This window comes from Sarcophilus harrisii, chromosome 1, assembly GCF_902635505.1.
Source record: "Sarcophilus harrisii chromosome 1, mSarHar1.11, whole genome shotgun sequence".
NCBI classification, from domain to species: domain Eukaryota; kingdom Metazoa; phylum Chordata; class Mammalia; order Dasyuromorphia; family Dasyuridae; genus Sarcophilus; species Sarcophilus harrisii.
The window spans coordinates 542,240,318-542,264,769 of NC_045426.1; positions in this window are offsets into that span (position 1 = coordinate 542,240,318).

Sequence of the window (24,452 nt, forward strand, 5' to 3'; positions counted from 1 at the left end):
AATTATATATGCATATATATTTATTTTATATATAAATATATAATGAATGAGGATAATTTTCTCCCCACAATGAAATAAACATCTTGATTTTCCTCTCCTCTACCACCCAAATACATTCCTCCAAACTAGTTAAGCAAAATCCTTTGAGAAGAGGGGATATTTGGTTTTTATTGTTACTGTTTTGTTCATTTTATTCTTCGGATCTAACACTTATGCATTTGTATTTCTTAAAAAATGAGTGTTCCATAACTATGCTGGACAGATATAGCTATATAATAATAGGATTGTTTTGATGAGACACAATTAGAAGTAACCACTCCTAACCTGAACAGCTAGATACCTTGATGGTAAGAATGAGTGTTTTTGCAAAAAGGAAAAGGGGTGGGGAGGGCAGATTCTCTTTAAATGAACTCACATACCTAACCTTGCTTCTTCCTTCGGAGAGCTTAGGGGTGAGATTTCTTAGCCAGTTACTGTAATCTCTGGAGGCATCAATTTGCAGAAGCTTTTAGGAATAGAGCTAGGGTTCTTCATTTTTCCCCCTGCCAGAATCAACCTCCAAGAGTCTCTACCCCAGGGAATAGGATCATTGCATTCTTTAAACTTTGAGATGTCTCTGTATATTTGTAGAGAGAGACTTTGAGCTCTATTCTTGCCAAATGGAAGGCATCCCTAGTTTACAGTTTCTAAAGCCAAGGGATGACATTTCCAAGGCACTGAATGTGGTTTTTGTATTTCCTGTTGATGTTATCCCAATCCAATTTAATTAATTTGTACTTTGCTTTTTCAATTTAAAAGACAAGGAGAAAATCCTTCCTCTGAGTGAACTATATATTAAAGACCAAATCAATCCTTCATTTTTCATATTTAAATGTTTCCCATCATTTTCCCCAAACTAGTATTTTTTTTTCTATTCCTCTGATGTAGGAACAATTTAGACTGAGCAAAATAGACTAGAGTGAAACTCTGAGCTCTCAAAAGTTTGACTTTTGTGGTAAGCTTTGAAGCAGAATTATTTTTCTTTATTTTGTAAGGTCCTCAAGTTAGTTTTCTCTGTCATTCCCTTTGTCATTCTCATTCCCTTTGCTTTCCCTCTTCCCCTCCACAACTCTGTCTCTGTCTCCCTGTCTCTTTCTCTCTCTGTCTCTCTCTGTTTCTCTCTGTTTCTCTCTTTGTCTCTTTGTTTCTGTCTCTTTGTCTCTGTCTCTCTGTCTCTCTGTCTCTCTCTCTCTCACACACACACACACACACACACACACACACACACAACTGGCTTTGCATTTGTATTTGTCCAAACATTTATGTCCCTTGAATGTTTATTGGGGATCAATATAAGCCATTTCAAAGCAAAGAATTTGAATTACAGAATTGCTCATAAAAATTTGTTGACTAGAATTGGGACGTAGAGAGTTGAGGCATTTGTGTTTGAGAGAAAGTCAGGCTTAAGAATCTTAAAGTAAAAGGAGGACTTAAATGGAGCAGTTGAAGAACTATGACCAGTCAATTATGACTAGACTATAAACTTGACATCGACTGTTAATATTTCATAAAAACTAATTTTTTTCTCCAAGCCTATAGGAGCCTTGTTTCTACTCTTATATTCCCAATATAAATCTCTTTATTCAAGGCTAAAATCATATGCTATCTCTTCTATAAAATCTTCCCTCATACCCTTTCCTGAGGGAAGCATGATTTCTTCTTCAAATTCCTCCTACACCTTGGCCAATATCCCTTTGTATAGTAAAACCAGAGAGAAATCAAGTTGTGATTAATTTTGGAGGAAGTAGTATAAAGGTTAGCAGATTTCTCAGGCTTTTCCAACCAGCCCAGAATTTTTAATTTGTCTAGAAAGAAGAGCATGGGGGGAGAAAGGTAAAAAGTTACCTCACCATACATTTGCTCAGTTTCTTTTTTCATTTGAGGAAGTAAAGCCCTGATATTGCTTGCTCCAGCCAGGTTTCTACTTGCTAAGAATTAGTAACTAAAATGAATTCCTGACTCTGAGTCAGAAAAGATAGTTGAAAAAAAGATAAGTTCAAAGGGTAAACCTGTTCTTACTTATGTCTCTGCTACCTTCAATGAATAGTATGACAGAGGAGAAAAAAATTTAATAAGCATTGCCTGGAGGAGATTGCTGAAAGAATTATTCCCTGCTAAATAGAGACATATTAACCTCAACACTACCTGGTGGATCATGGACAGACTAGCAGATGTCCCTGAAGATAGTAGCTCAAATGAAGGAGACTGTTGGAAACTGTAGGAGATTGAAAAGTGTAGCCAACCCACTGCAAGAGAGAAAATGACCAACAAGAAAGATAATGAGATAACTGAAGACTTGCTGCAGGGAATACTTGTTGAAGGATAGCAAGACATGATGAATTTCAAGGTTGGAAGACCAATGAGAGGCAATGAGTGCTACACCCAAAAGGAGCAAGACCATGAGAGAGCAGCCCAGGGATACCAGCAGGAGAGATTAGCAGCTCTGCACCTGATGTATACCCTAGAAACACACATTCTCACATGTTTATGCAAGTGGGATCCCTGTGTGTCCACTTTTCACTTACTGTGATGAAAAATGGGAAAATGAATTCAATGTTTAAGACATCAGTGTCCTGTTTCTTTACTTTTCTTTTCTTTTTATAAATTACTATGCTATTTTACTAACTGTTCTTGCTTTCAACTAGAATATTGTCTAGCTTATAAATAAATATATACAAATCAGTGGGAGTTCTTGAGCTGTGACTCAGAGGAATTGGTCCCAGGTCCTGAGGTAGCTTTCTGGCATCCCATAAATAAAGCCGTAGAGCAGTGGCTCTCAAACTTTTTTTCTCAGTATCTTTACGGTATTAACAACTATTGAGAATATATCCAAAGAGTTTTTGTTTATATGGGTTACATAATAGATATTTATCATAAATAAAAAAACTAATTTTGAATTTGTAGACCCTCTGAAAGGATTTCAAAGACCCTCCAGGATTCCCTCCACCACACTTTGAGAACCACTGCAGATGCTCCATGTATGTTTTCCTTTCCTACGCTCTCCCCATTAAATTTTAAGTTTCTGGTACTTGGGTTTGTGTTACATCATTGTTCTGATTATATAATAAATGCTTATTAAATATCTGTTAATATCTGTTTTCTGTTAACAAATGGGACAGTTTTGGAACTAATGTGCTTAGTATATGTTATACTTTTTTTTTTAAATCAGCTGAATGGCAAAGAGATTATCTATTTTAAATAAAATAGATTATCTTTTTAAAATTCTTAATATATGGAAATGCTCATTTGTAAAATTAAGAATTTTAAAATATATATATATTAAAAGTAAATCTGTTAAATTATATTTTCACTCATTCATCTCATAGAAATTAATTGGATTAATTAATGTGGATTTCAGACCTTTCCAAAAGAGCCTAGATTCATAAACACAAGAAGACTATATCCAAGTTATGGGGAGTGGGTATAATGTAAAAACATACTATACCGGGGTCAGAAGACTTAGGTTATAACTCTAACTTTCCTACCAATTAGTTTTGTCACAAAACTTCTACTTTGTCTATTATTCAGTAAAAAGTAACCTTTCCCAAGGATAATAATAATATACCCGAATAGTTCTTGCTTTTAAAAGCAACTCATACATAGATATTGATTCTACAGTTTCCCTTATGACCTGTGATACCATTCCTATTATGTTTAGTAGTTTCCCCAAAAATACCAGACCTACTTCTGTCCTAGTCTCTGTAACCAACTTTATAAGGAGGAGAAATCATTGAACAGAAGGGGCTCACCTTCCTTAACATGACCAGTAATCACTGCTGTCCAACTGGACACCATGCTCCCCCCCCAAGAGTATCAGTCCTGCTTACAAGTTTATCTTAATTTTTATACTCATTTCTTACATTCCAATATTACATTATAGTTTTAGGTGACAAATTGTTCAACCACACCTTATTTCCGGTTTTAAAGTCATTTATTTTTGAGTAAATTCTGATGACATATTTCCTGTGTGTATCCATTTTCCATTGACTGGTGAAGAATGGAAGAGTGAGATCAATGTTTATGCGATGAATGTTCTGCTGTAATGAATGCTCTAGAAAGCTAATAAAACAAAAATCAAATTGTTCCTCTTTACATAGTTTTGAATTTGTTACATCAACTAATAGGTAGCTCCTCTTAATCAGAGGCTAATCACAAAGATTTTAATGTCCTTTGTTCCTATCCTATACCATTCATATCTCATATCTTAATTATTTTACTTCTTTTTCTTTCTTTGCAAGAAAATGCTTCATTAATGGTAAACATCAGCAAAGGAATGAAGAAAATTGAAAATTTAATTCTGCCAGCTGAGATGTTTGCAATCAACTGGCTTTAGCCAGAAGAGTGACTTAGCTGCAGGGATGAAACATGAGTTCTTAAAAATATTTATAATAATATATATTTATAAAATGTATAAAATATCTATTAAAAATAAAATTATACACAAAAATTTCATACAATATGAACACCAGTGCAAGGACAGTCAAACTCTGACCAGACTAGACAAATTGAATTAGAGGTGTCATATGTAATGTGGAAAAAGAAAACATACTTTGTAAACTATAAAATTCACATTAATGCATTGGACAGGCAAGCCTTGGAACTTTTCAGTGACTCAAACACATACAGAAGACTGAAGATTTTTCCTCACATTAGTCCAACAGCAACTAGGACTGGGGAACTATAAATATACGAGCTGTGCTGTGGCTCTCTTCTTTGGCTCTTTCTATAATGTACACAATTCTGCCTGATAAAAGCTCCAATTCACACAGTCTATTGACTGGCTTATTATGAACAGTAGAATTTTGCCACATTTTTTCCATAAGAACGAAAACTCTCTATTTTGAGTACATTTTGAGGACAGCAATGATTGACTTGGTATAACTAGGAGTACCACCATTTCTTCAGGTATCAGACAAGAGAAGGATGGGATTGTTCCAAGTCATTTGGAGACAATGGCTTTCTTTCTCAAGGTTCACTTTATTCTTAGGTTTCATGACATTGGACAAGAGCTTTGCAGGAAATTTAAAGTCCTTCCATTTTGCCTTGTAGATAACTTAAAAATAAATCTACCAGCTGGCAAAATTTGTCACTGGACTTCCCCTTCCTGATATCAAATTGAATTAAACAAGTGCTTTATTAAGCACTTATGTGAAAGACATTGTACTGAGACTAAGCATATCTTCACAAAAATGAGAAAGTCTTTGCCCCCATTAAGTTTATAATCTACTTGGAAAACACAGTATCAGATAGTTGATGGGAGAAACATTTTTGGATTATTTTTTGCATTTTGATTTGCCTGAATAGAACTATTCCAACTTTTTCAGAACCCTGGATTTAATGGAATTTGCTATTTTTCAGAGTTTTTTCCTTTGGAATCATGGAGCCTTTTTTGTTCATTCAAAGGGGTAGACTTCATAAATCCTGATAAGGGAAATGTCTACATCTAGACATAAACTAGGTACACTATGCTTATGTGACCCACAGAAGCTTCTCGGGTAGAAAGCCTTTTGCAAATCTTTCAGTACTATGAGACTATAGTTACTGGGTATTCCATTTGTCATTTCCTCCAGCTTAAATCAGTAAATACTTTATCATGTATCTGGTTGCCTTTGTACTTCTTAATCTAATAGTCACTGTACATTGACTTAGTAAATATATCATCTTATTATTTAATATATTTGCAATGTGAGCAAGTCCTTATTGCAGCAGCTAAATTGGACTTTGGATTTAAATCAAAAGTACATTTTGTTCCCCAGAGGAAAGAAATTCTGGGGGAAAATTGGTTCAGTGAGATGGTCTAGTTAGTGATGTTGCTGATTCTTAAAGTTGTTAATATATATATAACTGTATAGAGAATTTGTATTAGATTCAGAAGACTCCAAAGTCCAAAATAAATATAAATTACTCTTTGCTATCTTTGAAATTATACAAACAAATTTTATACATGTATATCAAAACTCCCAGGTCATTTTTGTAGAATTTTAACATTTACAAAACATTGTTCTTATAATCACTCTTTAAAGAAAAAGATTATTAAATCTCAGAATTGTAAAGTCAGAATTCATCAAATCCAAGCTGTACCTGACCAATAATTCCATCTACTATCAACAGTTCAATTAAAGTTACTATCTAGATTTTGCTTGAAAATACTTCTGTGTATCCTGAGGACCTGTTCCATTTTATTTTTTTGAAAGCTCTAATTGTTAGGAGAGGCAGCTAGGTGGCACAGTATATAATTTGCCAGGCCCAGAGTCAAGATGACTCATCTTCCTTAGACTAGATCTGATTTTAGATACTTATTACCCCCGGGCATGTCACTTAACCTTGTTTGCCTCAGTGTTCTCATCTGTAAAATGAGCTGGAGAACAAAATGGCAAACTATTCCCAGTATCTTTTCAAAGAAAATCTCAAATGGGGTCATGAAGAGTGGGACACAATTAAAAATACCTCAACAACAGCAATTGTTAGGAAGTTTACCCTCACATTGTACTGAAATTTGTTTTTTTGCAACTTCTACCCATCCTTGCAGTTTTTCCCTCTGAATTTAAGAATGATTGTCATTTCCACTTTATAAGTAGAGAAATGGTAAGAAATATGAAGTGATTTCATGGTAGTCGTAGTGGTAATCATAGTCATAGTTGTAGTGATAGTTGTCATACTCTTCATAATAGTAGTAATAGTAGTAGTAATGGCATTTAAATAGCTCTTTAAGGTTTAAAAAAAAGCTTTACAAATATTATCTTAATTAATCCTCACAACACTGCCAGAGGTTGAGTAATATTATTAACTCATTAACTTATAGAGGTTGATAAACTTGCCTAGAAATATCTGGTAAATGTGAACTAAGATCTTTCTGATTCCAAATTCTATGCTCTATCTGCTGGTCAACTAAATGCCATAGTAGCACAGCTATTAAGTGTTAAGAGCTGAGATTGGAACCCAAATCCATGACTCTAACCCATAGTTAAGGGCTCTTTCCTCTGTTCCTTATTGTCTCTCAGATATTACCCAAATAAAATACATAATGGATGTATTTTAAGTGCTAAACAATGTAATCATATTCCACATAAAAGAAATGGACAGCAGGGTCAGAAGAGTCATTTCAGTAAATATGGACAAAACAAAAGTGGTTTCTGGCCTAAAGTAACTCACATTTGACTGTAGGTATACCATATGATGTGTGACTTAGTGGGAAGAGTATTAAATTTTGAATCAAAGGTCCCAAGTTCAAATACTGTCTATTTTGACATTCAATGTGATTTTGTGCAAGCCTTTTAATCTCCCTAAATCCTAGTTTCCTAATCTATAAAATGATCCTTTTGGACTAGATGACTTCTAAGGTGCCTTCCAGCTCTAAATCTATGATACCGTGATCTTATGTTCATAGCTAAGAATGAAACAAAGAAGAATATCAAAGTTTTAGATAGAGGCAAAGAATTTTAAGATGTTGGGAAGAAGGAGAAGTCACTTCACCTATCAGGGGAGGGAGTCTTGAAATCAGAGAAGGCTTGCTGGAAGAAAAAAAATGTCTCTTTCCCTCTTCCTTTGTGTGTGTGTGTGTGGGGGGGTATTTTTCTTTTTGTCTGTTTCTCTGTTTCAATTATTTGAAGATGTGCATACTTTAAGAGATTATCTAATCCTATCTTGTCATTTTATAGATTCAGAAACTGAGGCTCAGAGAGTTAAAATGTTAAATCAAAAGTTGCAGAGGTAAAATTTCCTTAAACAGCCTCAGAGGGGAGACAACATATGAGACAGATTTTTTCCCTTTTCTGGCTTCCATTCTAATTTTGTCCTTATTCAGGTGTGGGAGTTTCAAGACAAGGAAAATTGACTAAGAGTTTTATGATATTCTAGGTTTACCAATGAAAAAATAAGAGGCAGCAGAACAAAATATATTGGGTTTGAAGACCTAGAGTCTAGGGTTGATTTTTGCCATGTAGTAGATGTATGATCTTAGTCAAGTCATTAGGTTTCAACTCCCAAGACTTCTACTCCTTTATTTTAAAAATGAAGTGATTCAACTGGATCACTTCTAAGCTTCAAATAAATGATTTTACAACTAAAATTTAATAGCACATTAATATTTAACACATTATTATCTCATTGGAACCTCACAATAATCTCCATGATGTAGGAATTCCAGGTATTATTAGCCCATTTTGTAATTGGAGACAGAGTATAAAATGAACAGGAGAAGAACATAACAAATCATGTCAGTATCTCTGCCAAGAAAGCCCTACCTAAATGGAGTCATGAAAACTCAGACAAGACTGAAATGACTGAACAACAAGACTGAAAGAGGCTGTTACTTGCCACTGATATAGATGGTGCGCATTCAGAATTAGAGATTTTCCTTACTCCTAGTCTAATTTCTTATTTCCTGAATGGGTTTCTATTATCACAGAGAACTTGTTGGGAATCATAACCATCTAAACCTCTGGTCCTGAGGTCAGGAAATATGGTTAGAAGAATTACACATGTTTAGCCTTTTGATTGCTCCCTTAAGGAGCAGAGAGGAGAGGAAGAAAAATTTGGAATACAAGGCTTTGCAGAGATGAATGTTGAAAACTATCTTTGAATGTATTTGGAAAAATAAAATAGTATTAAAATGAAAAAAAAAACCTTTAAAAGCTCTCATGCTTCCAGAAACAAAAAGAGATGAAATGATGAACTAAATGATCTAAATGATATTTTTTTCTTTAAAAAAATGGAAAAACTACAGAATAATGAATGAGCAGAACCAAGAGAATATAATATAAGCATTATTTTTAAGAATAAATTTGAGCAAATAAATCATTTTTACTATTATAAATACCCAAATTAACTATGAAGGACATATGAAGAAAGATGCTATTTGAATCCAGAGAGGAAAACAACTGATAAGTAGAAGTATACATAGAATAATTTTATATACATGCATATATTTATTTGTGTCTGAAATAGACATCTTTATGGCGGAGGGTAGGGAAAGAAAAAAAGAAAAAGAAATTTATATGATAATACCATTGTATATTTAAAAAGAACAGCAAGTTGTACATGGTAGATTTTCACTTTCTTATGCAATCATCTTCTTTTAATTATTATTATACTATCTAATAGAAATGCTTGTTTTATTTCATAAATATATATTTTTTAAAATAAAATAGTTTTTCTATTTTTTGCACTGAATTTGTATAGCTTTAGGAAGCAAGGGAACAAGCATGCCTTAAGTAGCTTTGAAGCCAGGAAGATTTGGATTCAAGGACTGTCTATAACCCATCCTAGCTATATGAATTTGGGCAAATCACTAAAACCTCTCAGTTTTCTGGGAACAAATTGCAGAGAAAGTGCTGATCTGCACTAGTAGAGGGAGTTTCCTTACTAGGCAGTTCTTCAGTAGTGAAATCGCAGGTCCATTCGCTATCATTATATCTGTAATCACTATACTGTATATGCTATATCACTATATTGGGAACAATAGTCTAAGAGGCACTAGAAAATGTGATGTTTCTGAGAAAGGAAAAAAAATCTTAAAAGAGTGTAAGCATACATACTTGTGTGTATGACTTCCTTTCCCTCTAAATAGTTGATTTCCCTATAAAATGGAAAGAGATTTTTATATTTGTTACCTGTATTCCCCGATCTAAGCATAATGACAAAAACATCCTTCCCTCTTTTTTTTCCTTCCTTCCTTTTCTTCCTTCCTCAGATTAAGACCGGATCTTCCTTCAATATAAAAAAGAACACAAGAACAGGAAGAAAGAAGAAATGGAGGAAGTGGAAAGGGAGGGAGGAAAAGATAGAAGGAGGGGAAAAGGAAAAAAAAAAAGAGGAGAAAACCAATTAAGAAAATAGTTTAGAAGTATGTTAAAAATTCCTTCCAAGAAGGTGAATAAAATGCATTTCTCCACTGCTGGTCTCTAACAAAGGAACCCATCCATTAACATGGGAAAGCCTGTGGTTTGCATTTTGCCACAGCTGACATTGGTACCTTTTGGAGGAAAGTGAAGGGCATCGCTGGGCTTCCTTGTTTAAATCGGTCTGGTAATAATGGGAATGATAGAGAATCTGAGCTAATTTCTTTTGTCTCCTATTCAGCAGATAATGGTGGTATGTGTGGGGATGTTAAAGGCCAGGCAGAGGAGGTGACCTGGAGATGACTTCATTCTTCGGAGGTTTATCAAAGGCTCCTGTCAGTCAAACACATGCTGGGAGATTGGGGAATGGCCATCTGGTCCATAGTTAATCAGAGAGGAGAAAGAAGAGCTCGGAGGTGAAATATCTCCCTGTCAATTCCAAACCAGGTGGAGGGAGATGTGTTCAAAGGTGGACTCAGCCACCAGCAGCACACGTACACATGCACACATATATGCTGATGGGCCGGGCTAGAGTTGTTCCGGTGGGGATAGTGTGGGAACGAGGGGAGAAGATATAAGAAGCTGGGAGGGTGGGCTAGTCATTTTTATTTATTTAAGTCCCTGTGATGATCTTGAATCGATTTTAAGTGGAAAGACTGAAGGTCACTCACGCTGCTAGCCATGCAGTGAAACAACTGAATTGTTTCCCTCACTGTGGTGAAGAAAGGGAATAAGTAGCTCACAGCGGGGAACTGATTTAATTTAAAACACAATGTTTCTGTTCTGAAGCCAGAATTCTTTCATCCTGGCCGTGTTGATTACAAGTACTAACAAGGCAGTACAAGAAGCTCCGCAGAGTCCATCTCCCTCCTCCTCCTTTCCCCTAGTCAGCCACCCCCTTCCCCTGCCCATTGAGGTCTTGCCGGAACTCCATTTCCTTCCATAAGTAAGAAACTCAAAAACCTCACTGCACCCATCGGCTACATTCTCTCTGTCTGGCCAAGTTTGCCCTCTTTTTCATGGGAGAATTAGGGGGTTGCTCTAACTCAAACCTGAATACTCACTGGAAATACTGATAAGCTGAATGTGGTGATGATGGATAGAGTGTGTACAGGATTTGGAATTGGAAAGAACTGGTTTGGCTCCCTCCCCTCCTTAGATGCTTTCCAGTTATATGATTTTGTCCAAGAATCCTTATTCCTCTGTCTCTCTTTGTTCATTCGCAAAAAAGGGGTGATAGTAACTGTAATGCCCACATTGCAGAATTATTGTGTGGTTTCAATGAGATAATGTAAAAACAAGTAGGGGGCAGTTGGGTGGTACAGTGGATAGAGCTCTGGGAAACTTGAGTTCATATTCAGCCTAAGACACTTACTAGCTGTGTGACCCTGGGCAAATCACTTATCTCTTTTTCCCTGAGTTCCTTCATCTATAAAATGAGCTGGGAAAGGAAATGGCAAATTATTCCAGTATCTTTGACAAGAATATTCTAAATGAGAGTCACAAAGAGTCAGACGTGACTGAAACATCTGAATGACAAGTGGTCAATTGTGAGCCAGAAAATAACCAGTCCTGAAAGATGATTTTTGTTGGCACTAGCCTTTCCTTACACCTCATTGAAATGATTGCTCTGTCAAGCAAATGTAACTAGACCATTTGTGGTCATGAGGTCATTTTGTTCTAGGGAGGGAATTCATTCTGTTAAAAAATAGAATGGATAAGGATGAAAGTCAAATCAAATGGAGTCAAGTCAACAAACACTTATAAACACTTTCCTCTGTGTGTTACACTGTGCTAATCATTGTAAATATGCACAACTGTATAAAAAGAGCCCCTGTCCTCAAGGAGCTTACATTCTAATGGGAGAAGACAACACAAAAGAGGAAGCTGAAAAGGGGAAGGGGGAGGAAGACAGAAAGTACATAGAGTTAAGAGGCTGATGCAGAAATACAGAAGATGCAACTGGGTGGAGAAATGAAGAGATGACTGACCTGGGTGCCCACCTAAAAAGGAGAGTCAGGGATGAGATCTCCAATTTCCAGTAAAAGAGAGGGATCTTAGGAGCAGAAGGAATTAATGAGGGCAAAAGAAGAGGATGAATCCAGACTGAAATGGGAGGAAAGGGTGACCTTAAGGAGTAAATTTGAAAAGGTAAAAAGTGATTCTTATAAAGTGTAGTTCAATCTCTGAATTGTTCACTGACATATCTATTGGGTAGTTGCTTAATCTGTTGTCATTAAGCACCCCCATTTATGTTTACATTACATATTGGAAAAGACAAAGTGGGAGTGGAATTGGGAATGGTCCTGTGTCATGTTAGCTGATAATGTTCAGAAATGCTTATTTTACATTTAAATATTTCCTGAATATTTGAAAACAGCACAAATAATAAACTGCTAACTGTTGCTGGTGATAGTAGTGGTGGTGGGGGTAGTTGTATTTGTCCTTGGATATTGAAGAGGAGCATGACATCAGGGAGGTGATACTATGATAAGCAAGTGAATTGAATTTAAGTGAGAGAGAATTCTGCAGGTCACCAACCTCACTTTCTCCTCCAAAACTAGCTAGGTCAAATGTCAGATAAAGATCAATACTGCTCTAGATGGCCTTCAAACTGCTAATAGTAACAAAAGTCATATGTTTGTAGAGAAATTCTTCTTCTGAAAGGCAAATTTGGGGATTGTTAACTGTCAATATTGGTGAGGCAGTTGAGTAGCACAGTGAAAAAGAGAACTAGACTTGGAGTTAAGAGGGCCTGTTTTAGCTGTGTGACTCTGAGTCAATCACTTAACTTCTTACAGCCTCAGTTTCCTCATCTGTAAAATGGAGAAAATATCTCCTGAGGCAAAAGTGCTCTACTGATGCTTGCTGGCTAACTAATGGTAAAGAGGACATTGATCTTGGACATTTACTTCCTAGAGTTTGAGCAAATTACTTAACTGCTTTGTGCCTTAGTTTCTTTATCTTTAAAAATGTGTTGGATTCTGAAATCCCTTTCTATCTCTAAATCTGTGATTTTCTGATTAAGGTAATAATATTATGATTCAATACAAGTCCTAGATGATGTTCTATCATTTCCTTTATCCTTAATATTTTCTTGCACATTCACTGAATTTTCATAACATCTCTGTGAGGTTTACTCCCTATTCTGTGTTACATTTATCTGTATGTTGCATCTCCTCCCATTCCATTAGACAATAGTAGTAATTCATATTTATATCACTTCAAGAGTTGCAAAGCACTATATATTCAAGAACTCATTTGATTCTTATAATAACACTTCAAGTTAGGTACTATTATGATCACAATAGACAGTGAAGAAAACTGATTATCAGAGAGATTAAATGACTTGTCAATATTACAGGTTTAGTGATTTGCTAATACTGCCTCAAAACTTGAATACACATTTTCAAAAATTACAATTTCAGTATATTATCCACATTGCTACACTACCTTGAGACAATAAACTCCTTGACCACAGGAACTATGGCTTTAAAAAAAGATCTTTGTATCTCTCTCTTACATATAATAGAACTTAGTAAATTCTTGTTGAATTTTAATTCAAAGCAATTTATTTCAGAGGAGAGGAAATCAGTCATGGAAGTATATAATTATAGAAAAAATTACTTATCTATTTATCTAATTGACTGACATAAGATAGTATTATACACATATCCTCCTCATAAATAGTTTAATAATAATAACAAAATTAAAAACCCAAAACCAAGGTGAAATTCAAGGTGCTTTGTAGTAGCTTTACAGTGTTCAAAGGCTTTAAAGTCTAGCAAGAATGAGGTTAAATTATAATTGGGAAATGTTTAACAAAATAAAGAAAACTACAATATGACACAGAAAATGTTATGATTTTCTAAATCAATATGTGACATCATCAGTATGTGAATGTGACTATTCATTTCTTTTTGAGTTTGATACCAATTTCTAGATAACAATTAGATCTAATACAAAATGTCATTACAAATATTAATATATAAAACAAATCAAATAATGCATTCCCCAGGGAATACAAAAATGCATCACTTGAGAACAGAATGAGTACTGAATTTAGAGACTGAATTTGAATCTTTTATTTGTCACCTATGACCTGAAAGTCACCTTCTTTCCCAGCACTTCTGTTTTCTCATTTGGAAAATCATTTGAGATTAGATTATCTCTAAAGATCCTTTGACATAAATTCATGATCTAGAAAATACAGTAAAACAAAAATGACAGTAGATAGATCACAATTATTCTACAGCAGAAATGTTACTTCAAACCTCTAGCCTTCACTTTGTTTTCTTCTCCTGGTTTCTTGTGATGCACCTTAATTACTTAAGACCCAGGAATATCATGCCGGTGTAATGCAAAATGCTGAGAGAGGGAGAGAGAGAGAGAGAAAGAGAGAGAGAGAGAGAGAGAGAGAGAGAGAGAGAGAGAGAGAGAGAGAGAGAGAGAGAAGAATAAAAAAAAGAAAAGATAATCACAAAACACACATTCACATATGCGCACACATACAAACTAATCCAGTTGCCTGAGTCTTCCAGTTAGTTGATGATGTTTCTTCATTATTTGTACAGTTTAAATCATACCTTTAATCAAGTGGGATAAATTTTATAATTATTATAATATTATGTAATATTATAATTATTATAATAAGAATGATGATGGTGGTGGTAGTGGCTAACATTTATCCAGCACTTTAAGATTTGAAAGTAATGTAGAAATATTATTTTCATTTGACCTTCACAATAATCCTGGGAGATAGATGTGACTATTATTCCCATTTTAAAGATACAGAAACTGAAGCAGAGGTTAAATAACTTGCCCAGGATACAGGTAATAAATGTGTGAGACAGAGTTTGAATTTGGGTTTTCTAACTCCATGTCCACCATTCAATCCACTGGACCATCTAAATGTCTGGTATGGTGAAGAACACTGCAGTGGAATAAGACATGAAGTTGAATCTTGGTTGTGCCAGTGATAACATTTGTGACATTGAAAAATAATGAGAGACAAAGTCAGCATTGTGGGAAGAATTCTAGATTTGAAGCACTCAAGTTCATAGCACTCAGCTATATGACCATAGGCAAGTCACTTAACCCATCAAAGTCTCAGTTTCCTCATCTGTAAAATGAAGGTAATAATACTACCTGCTTTACCTGATTACCTAACTATATTATTGAAAGAAAGATGCTTTTAAATCTTAAAGTGCTATATCAATGTGAGCTGTTATAACTCAGCCTCTTTTGACCTCAGTTTCTTCACCAATTAAATTAGGGATTTGGTCACTTGGACATGATTATCTCTAAGGTCCCTTCCAACCCTAAATTCTGTGATCTTGTAGTTCAATTTGCCCATATCTCATATGTTTTGTTCTTTAGGGATAAAAGGTTGACATTTCCTTGCAGTTCATATATCCTTTACAAAACAGGGAGACAAACGGAGAGAGAAAGAATGGGAAATTTGGAATTGCTGTGACTTAATTCCCTCTGTTAATGAGAGAGAAGTCAGTTAATAGGAACTGAAGCATCACAAAGTTCCCTTTCTTTTTCATTTTGCCCCACAACATACTAAAAATTTCACCCGACAAGACCTCTGTTGGTGGTAATCCTCAGGTGGTGAACCTCAAGTCTGCCCATGGTATCAAGAAATGTACAGGACACCCTGGACCCTGTAGCACCATACAGAATGTACTAATTGGCTCTAAGAACAGACAAAACAGTCAGTTTCTTGGACACCAGAGTTCTGATGCAATTCCAAAACATCCTTACCAAAGAAAAACAAGGTGGTTGGGAAATGGAGTAGGGGGAAGGGTTCCTACTTGTCTTTCCACCAGATAGGGTAATGCCCATTGCTGTGAATCACGGGGAGGTTTTAGGATAGGTTGAGAAGGGTGGAGATGTGGAGCAGTGGGAGGAGATCAATGGACAGTATAAACCATACTTTACTGACTTATTTACAGAGACTACGTGTGTGTGTGTGTGTGTGTGTGTGTGTGTGTGTAAGGTTTGTTTAATGGAGCTATGGATCTTTTGAACCTTATTCTATTTTGAACAAGTTTTGAACTTGCGTTGATAGTCTGTCCCCATTCCCCGCGAGTCTCATGGAAAAGAGATGTTAACTTCATCCTATTGAATGTGCCCTGGAAAAATAAAATAAAGAGTTTTCCATTCAGTCCCCTTTGCCTACTATATTTTATAGGACCCTGGAATTCATTTCAAAGCTGCTAGAGCAAATGTCTTATTACTTCCTTTGGAGATGCCTATTGGTCATGAGTAGGGCCTGGACTGCGTATCTGGAAAAAGCCAGAGTAGCCCACATGCCCTAGAGTTTTGATGGATCTGTCCCAAAAACTCTCTCTATTGCTGTTTTTATTTTGTTGTATTATTTTGCTTTGCTAGTGTTTCCATGGCAGATCATTCTTAGCAGTGGGCTTTTTACCCTACCAACTCCATTGGTTTTTGACAACCCATAAAAATGAAAAGGAAAAGGAAAAAGACACAAACTGAGGAACAAAAACAATTAATGTAGCAAACACGAGGACTCAGAACAAGGTAAATATTAATAATTGGAAATAAAAACATTGCCCTATATCTGGTTGGTGTTTAGAAAGACATAGAAAACTGGTATGGGGAAAGCAATAAGAACTAATTATTATGGAGATAAGGGGGGATTAGTTTGGGCAAAGTACTCAGGGGGCACAGCTAGTAGAGGCATCTTTCAGTACCAGTGTCAATATTTAAAGTCCATCAGTCCCTGGAAAACTGGAAATGAACAGAGTGTAGGAATAAAGGTAAATGATCCTTGAACAGGAATAGTTGAGTTGTTTATGTAAGTCAGACCTAATTGGTGGATTTTTACAGGGGAGAAAATTTTTGTTAAATATAAGAAACAAAAACTTCCTAATGGTTAGAACTGTATAAATATAGAATGGATTGTCTTCACAAGTCGTGAATTTGGCATTATTTTAGGTTTTCATGAAGAGGCAGTTGAGCTATTTTAATGAAGCTGTTCATGGAGGATCATACTGCTGAGTTGTACTAGATGACCAATGAGGTCCCTTCTAACACCAGAACCCTATGATTCATTAGTAGCCAAGTCTCAGGTAGCTAAGTCATTCAGAAAAAAGGACCAAGCTGAACCAGATCATAAGTTCCAGGGAAGGACTAAGTTATTGAGAAAATAGAACAAAAGAGTCAGAGAAAAAGGAGGAAACCTCTAACCATCACTAAGTGAATAAACTGTCCTAAATCTCCTTTAATCCTCTCTGTTTATGGTTAGTTTTTGGTCTCAGAATATCAAGGAGAACTAATGCAGGTTATTTCCTGTGGAGGAAGTAGAGACTCAAAGGCTCCAATTTAAATACTCATTTATAACATCTGCTCTCCAAGGTTTTTTCAGGGAGGTTGAAAAGGAATCAGGACTTTAGGATATTCTTCCTCCCCATTCTCTATACCAAATATCTTTATTATTGCTCTGCAGTGAGGCAGTTAGATGGCATAGTGGCTAGGGTGTTGTTCCTAGAATCAGGAACCTGAGTTCAAATCTAATTTCAGATATTTCCTAGTTTTGTCACCCTGGGCAAATCACTTAATTTTTGTCTGCTTCAGTTTACTCAATTCTAAAATAATAATAATAATAATAATAATAACACCTATGGCATAGGGTGATTGTAAGGATCAAATGGAATAGTATTTGTAAAGTACTTAGCACAGGGCCTGGTAGATGGTAGGTGCTTAATAAATGCTTATTTCCTTCCTTTCTAGACCTAGGTACAACTTGCTATGAGGACCAATGATCTTATTAATTTTGAGAGAAGTACACATAGATTAGAACCTCTTATATTCTCTGTGTTTAATTCAATGTTAATTGATGGGTCCAAACTGAAAGTAGGGGTGGGACAGGCTATTGCAGATGATTCAAATGGAAGGCCCTGGATAGAGATAAAGGTTTGCTCCAGGGGAAGGCTGGAACCAGACACATGAACACCCAGGCACAAGGACAAACTGCAAGTCACTAGTACAAAAAAAGCTGAGTGGAGGACAAAGAATCTACTTAGTGAGGATTGTCCAAAGTTGAAGCAGAACCATTTTTTAAAAGACTACATGATAAGAAACAGCCTTAGACTCCTCTTTTCTGTTCCTGAATATCCAGGGCTAAGATTGATTATGGGGACTAGAATGGGGTTATGAGTTTTCAAATGGGCCTTAAGACTGCCCAGATGAATTCCATTTGCCTCTTGGTGCCTTTGTAGCACTGCTTCTTCCTCTCTGCACATTGGAATCCCTAGTTCCTGCCTTCCTTATTGTTGGTTCCTCCCTCACTTAAGCAGCTATTTCAGTAAGGTCCTCAGATGTTTATTTCAGTATCACCTGCCTCAACTCTCTACATAGCCCCTCATCTGCTGGGTTACTGCCCCTTTCTACTTTAACTTTGTATATTACTTTTCAGATCAGGGACTATATTTGCTTGTATTAATACTTAGGATGTTATCTAGCACATAGTAAGGGTTTAAGAAAGTATTATATATCTTTCATTTTTCCTTCAAAGCTTAATTCAAATGTTCCATCCTTTAGTAGACCTTTCTTGATCCCTTCAACTCGTTATCAATATTTCTTAAGCAAATTACCCTGTATATAACTTATATATAACAGCTAGGTGGTGCAGGGCATAAAGCACTAAGCCTGAAGCCAGGAAGACCTGAGTTCAATTTCGACTTCATTTAACCATATATACTTCAGTTTCTTCATCCATAAAATGAGCTGGGAAAGGAAATGGCAAATCACTTCATTATTTTTGCCCAGAAAACTCCAAATGGGATTGCAGAATCAGATATGACTGAAAAATAACTAAACAACAACATTTTATATACATTCATTTATGCATGTTTTCTCCATTGGTAAAAAGTAAACTGCATGAAGGCAGAGACTTATTTTTGTCTTCATTTGCCCAGTGCCTATCACAGGGTCTGGGACATAATCGACACTTACTATAAATATGTTTGTTTGATTTATTAGAGTGGATCCTTCAAGAAATCTTCAGTTTAGCCAGATTCTTATTTCCTCTCCCAGGTGTGAAGCAAAGCTGTAAGCACTGGGGCTTTTCTAAAAAGCCCCTTTTTTGAATGGTAGATCTCTCTTCAATGGTCCAAATCTGAGATGCTACCTTTGGAGAACAGAGGAGAAGCCCAAACAGAACTTGACGGGCACACAAATAGGGGAAAAAGCCTTGCTTAAAAACTGCCTTCTCTGCATCTTGGCCCTGCATGCTTCCTGAGAGGTGGGAGGAATGTGAGGTAGCAGAGATCTGGGGAGTCTTCAGTTGCCTTGGTTTCTGCAAAATGCCTCCACCCCTCAGTTGGTTTTGAAAGTAACAGTCTGTTTCACTTGAAATGGGAATGCACGCTGAGTTCTCTTCTCAGCTTATAAATTATGCCGTATTAACACTGGCAACAGTTTCATTTTAGCTGTGTAAACATGAGGCAGCACAGAATGAGAAGGGGATTGGAAGGGCCAGGTGCCAGAGCCCAACAGAGAAGTGAAAGCCAACTCTCTTCTTGTTAGTTGCTGATCCCAGAGACATTAAGGAGAGGGTTTTGGGGGAGAAGGGTGGGTCAGCAGCCCTGGCCAAAGCCCTGACTCCAGCTATCCCGTCCCATTGTCCTTGATTATTAATTATCTCTCTCTTCAAGGTTGGTATTATGGTAGGAAGATAATAATTCAAAAGGAAACCAACTTGGGAAAGGCAGATCTTTTTAAACTTACCTCTCATTTGCCTGCCCCTGTACAGGAAATTCCATCATTAGAAACAAATTAAAATGGGATTAAGGCATTTTGTCTCCATGAGTCCTCGCTTAAGACACAAATAACCCATGGTTCAGGTGACATCATTCATTCATTTTCTTACTCAATGAAAATTTATACTATGTAGAATAATTAATTGTACAATTATAGAAAATATACAAGAAATGGTACCTGTAACAAATCATCTTTATCCTCTTACTCTCCCACCCACTGAAACCTTAGACTCTAACCCTTAAATTGTCCTGGACTCTGCTAAAATAAGTTTTAGCCTTAGCTTGCCAAGAAATTAAGTCTTCATATCATTTCCCATTTCCCATTTCCACTGGTTGACCCCAACTTTCTTTTATGAGTTATCTTCCTCCTTTAAAATATAAGCTTTTCCAGGACTGGAATTATCTTGCTTTTTTGCATTTTTATCCTAAGTGCCATCTAACACTTTGTAATTGCTTAATAAAAGTTTCCTCTTTCATAATTAACACCTGAATGTGAATGATTTTGTTTATTTGATAAACTTAGGTTCTGATGGATTAAGGAAGTTGAATTGTTATGTTTTGATAAGATTGAGAGTGGTGATAAAAAAGCTTTGTCTCGAGGGTAGGTAGAATCCACACTTGGATTCTCTAGGCAACCCTATACACAGTGAGGGAAGTGACTACCTGAGTAGGGAAGGGGATGCCAAGGCAAGGCTATGAGAGGAAGTAGTAGCCCATGAAAGACAATCAACCTACTTTAAGATTTTACTTATATCTGTTTCTTGATATTCTATCTATTTTCTTTGAGGAGAGAAAAGGGTATTCAGGGAGAGCTTTTTCAATGTGTCAAAATCTGTGTCATAAGTTTCTACCATAGAAGTAAGATGTCTTACTTAAAAGTGGTTAAGGTAAAGAATTGCCGAATCATAATTATAATTTGAATAATTAGGGTTATTTGGATGGTTCTCTACACCAAGGCAGAAATTCAGCCCAAGAAGTTATATCCCTAGAAGAGCTAAGAAATTTTTTCAGGGCCCAGGAGTTCTAATGAACTTGCTTGTAAGACTTGTTCCTCAGGGAAACTTTGGACATATCATTATGCTTTCTTCTTTTCTAAAACAAATAATATTATTCTGTCTCAAAGAATTTGCTGGCAGAAGTAATAATTAATAATGATTATGAATCTTATGTAGACAGTAGTTCCTTAGGAATTATTTAAGTATTCAAATTGGGTTAGCTAAATCAATGAAACATAAATGACGAAGAATATGACAGCAAAATATGAATGAAAAAAATATACAGGAGCAAATTGGGAGGATAGTTTTTATTTAAAATTAATTTTGGATTATAAACATATGCATTTGTGGTATTTTTGGTGTAATTTAGAGGAATTATATAAGAAAGATTAAATATTAAATAAGATTATAAATGAAATAAGAAATGTTTGTTTGATTATGTTAATCCTATTACCATGAAAACAATTTGTCCTTGTATTACATTGGGAAATTAAGGCAATGTTTATATCATCACATTCCAATTATAGATGAATGCTCCTGAGGCTTAGATTATAGAATAGGGTTCATATTCCAGAAAATACTATCTTTGATGAGTACATAGCACTGTATAAGATCTTAGATCACTGAACTGTAAGGAATCTTAGAAATCATCTAGTTCAAACCATTCATTTTATAAGAGAGAAGTTTTGGTCAAGAAAGCTTGAGCAACACATCCCTAATAACACAGGTTCTCAGAGGCTGAATCTACAATAAAACAAGTTCTTCTCTACTCAAATCAATCCAAGCATTTATTAAGTCATTACTATGTTTAAGATTTGCCAAATTTATAAGTCTTTCTGTTATATCTTGTAGAGCATACTCAAATGTCACAAGAACAGTGAATGATAATCCAGTATAGTTGCAAAGTATACATAAATTTCATATAGTTACCAAGAAGTAGAAGCTAGGTCTCAACAGGTAATTTTGATTAGAGTGTGACATTGAAGTTTGGATTTAATTCAGTAGAAAGTGGGACACTATTGAAAGTTTTTGAGTATGAATAAGATGTATTTTAGGAAAACTAATATGGAAGTAATGTGTGCAAAGATGGAGGTCTGGGGGAGGGTAAACTGAAGGTGGAAAAGCACAGTAAAAGTTCCTTGTAATAAATCAAGTGTGTGGTAACAAGCACAGATAGAAAGGAGAGCCACTAATCCACACATAAGTATATCTGTGAACCACATATTGACTTGGTTTTAAAATGTCAAGTTATCTATGTTTCTTTGTATTTTTATTTATTTTGGCAAATATTTTCCAATTATATTTTAATCTGTTTTTTTTGCACTTGAGAGTATTTTAGGGGGGCATATGGAAATAGATATGAACAGCAACAACAAGATTATGCGACATAAATTCTAATTTCAACAAGGAAGTGATTCAGGCCAGTTCCAATAGCTTGTGTTAGAGAAAGCTATCTGCAATACAAAAGGAGGATTGTAGAGACTGAGTGTGGATCACAATATAGTATTTTCACCATTTTTGGTTGTTTCCTTGCTTTTTGTTTTCTTTCTCACCTTTTTTCCTGTTTGATTTGATTTTTCTTGTGTAGCATGCTAAATGTGGAAATATGTATAGAAGAATTGCACATGTTTTACATATATTGGATTGCTTGTCTTGGGGAGGAGTGTGGGAAAGGGTGGGAGAAGAAATTTGGGACATGGGATTTTGCAAGGGTGAATGTTGAAAACTATGCATATGTTTTGAAAATAAAAAGCTAAAAAGTAAAGAAAAAGAAAGAGATATGGACCACCATGCTTAATTTCTCTGGTCCACACCTTTGGATAATGAGAGCCTATAGTCAGGGTGACAGAAGATATAGAAATAAGGGGATGAACTGAAACATTGTAACAATAAAGAGATAGAGAATCTAGAATTATGTTACATTTCTTGATCAATTGCAAGGGACAGAAAAATATAAAAAGCTTGGAATTGTCTAAATAAAAAAACACTATGAGATATAGACTACAAAATACTATGACTGATTTGTAACAAACGTTTTAGAACTTACATATTCAAGTGAGTATTGCCGTACAAAACAGACACTTTGGCAGAGATATTTATTTCAATGAGCTGCTATAGCTAGGAACATGTTTGGAATTTATCTTTGGGAACTACCTTTATAGCCATTTCACAAACCACAAAAGAAAGTTTATCTTATATAAGGTCCACTTCATCTTTGATCAAGAACTCACTTCTCTATACAGAGAGTAACCTCTGGCTTATTCATGTAAACAAACCTACCATCAGAAAGACAAAGATTTTCTTTGTGAGATTATTCAAAAGAATTTGTCCCAAGCCCTGAAGACAACCCCCAAGCTGAATGCCAAGAATTATGTTGAGTCATAGCCACATTCTTGGAGTAGGTGTATATAAGCCTTTGAAGGTGATGACTTTGAAAGGGAAAAACATTTTATCTACATGTGTGAATTCTGGCATATCTGTTGAAAAATCAGTCACATGGCCTTTATAATTACATTTCTTAAATGCAGATTTAGAGGTTATTTATAAAGTTTGGAGGCCAGCAAAAAAACAAAAACAAAAACAAACTACTAAGTGATGGAATGCCACACTGCACCAACAAGGAGTATGGTGTAATAATAACAGTTCTCATGCATACAATGCTTTTAACTCGATGTTTTTTTTCCTTATAATAACTCATGATAGTGATTAATCTGAGTATTATTATTCCCACTTGGCTAAAGAAAACAAGGACGATCAGATAGGTTAAAAGATTTGTTCCACTATTGCAAAATTTGTAATGCCTAGATGGGGTTTGAAACTAGGTCTCCTTACTCCAAAGTCAGTAACCTATAATTTAGTGCATCATATGCATATGTTCAAGGAGCTGTATTGGTCTCCAAGTATACAAAGACGAAAATGAAACTGATTTTTCCCTCAAGAAGATTATATTCTACTGGGGGCAGGAGGGAAACATTCTTTCACTATTATTTTGCCAGCCACAGATGACATAATGTAAACCAGGGACTGATTTTAAATTGTAAAGGATTAATCCAAGAGAATTCTATCAGTATAGCATTTAGAAAAGCATACTTCCATTTGTCCTGTACATAAATAATTTTTTTAGATGATGGAGATGACATTTTTTTCAATCTGTCATTCAGTCACTTTGGGTAGTTCTACTCCTCCCAACTCCCACTTTATGTTACAAATTTAATTTTCATCTGCAAGACGGAAGTTTTTCATTTCTTCACATGTCCATATATATTTAGATGGTGAACTAATTTATAGTAAATTAAATCCTACCTAAACTAAATGAAGATACTGGCTGTCAATGTAGTTATAGCAATTTTGCTTTGGAATACAAAAATATCTATTCATTTTTACCCATTTTGTAACATTTAAGGTTCCTCATTATCATAGAGGGACTTAAGGTCCCTCATAAATGTTCCTTTTTACCAGATCATTTTCTTCTCAATGTCAGCTTCCAGTTCCCTAATAGTACTTTGTCACCAAAGAAGTCACTCTCTTAACAGAACTGGCCTTTTGTCCAACAATAAACTTTCATTTTTGCCAATTAATAATTCAGGATTTCATGAATTCTTTCATGAAAAGCCTGCACTGACCATAAGGGGATTTTAACAACTCTCTAATTGCCACTAACCTCATCGAGATCATTTATTCTCATCTCTCCCTGACTTTCATAATTCCTATCTTTCTCTATTTGGTCATTTCTGTTGTGTTTTCAAATTTTAAATTTCCAAAATACTCTGGTTGCCTTTGTTTTG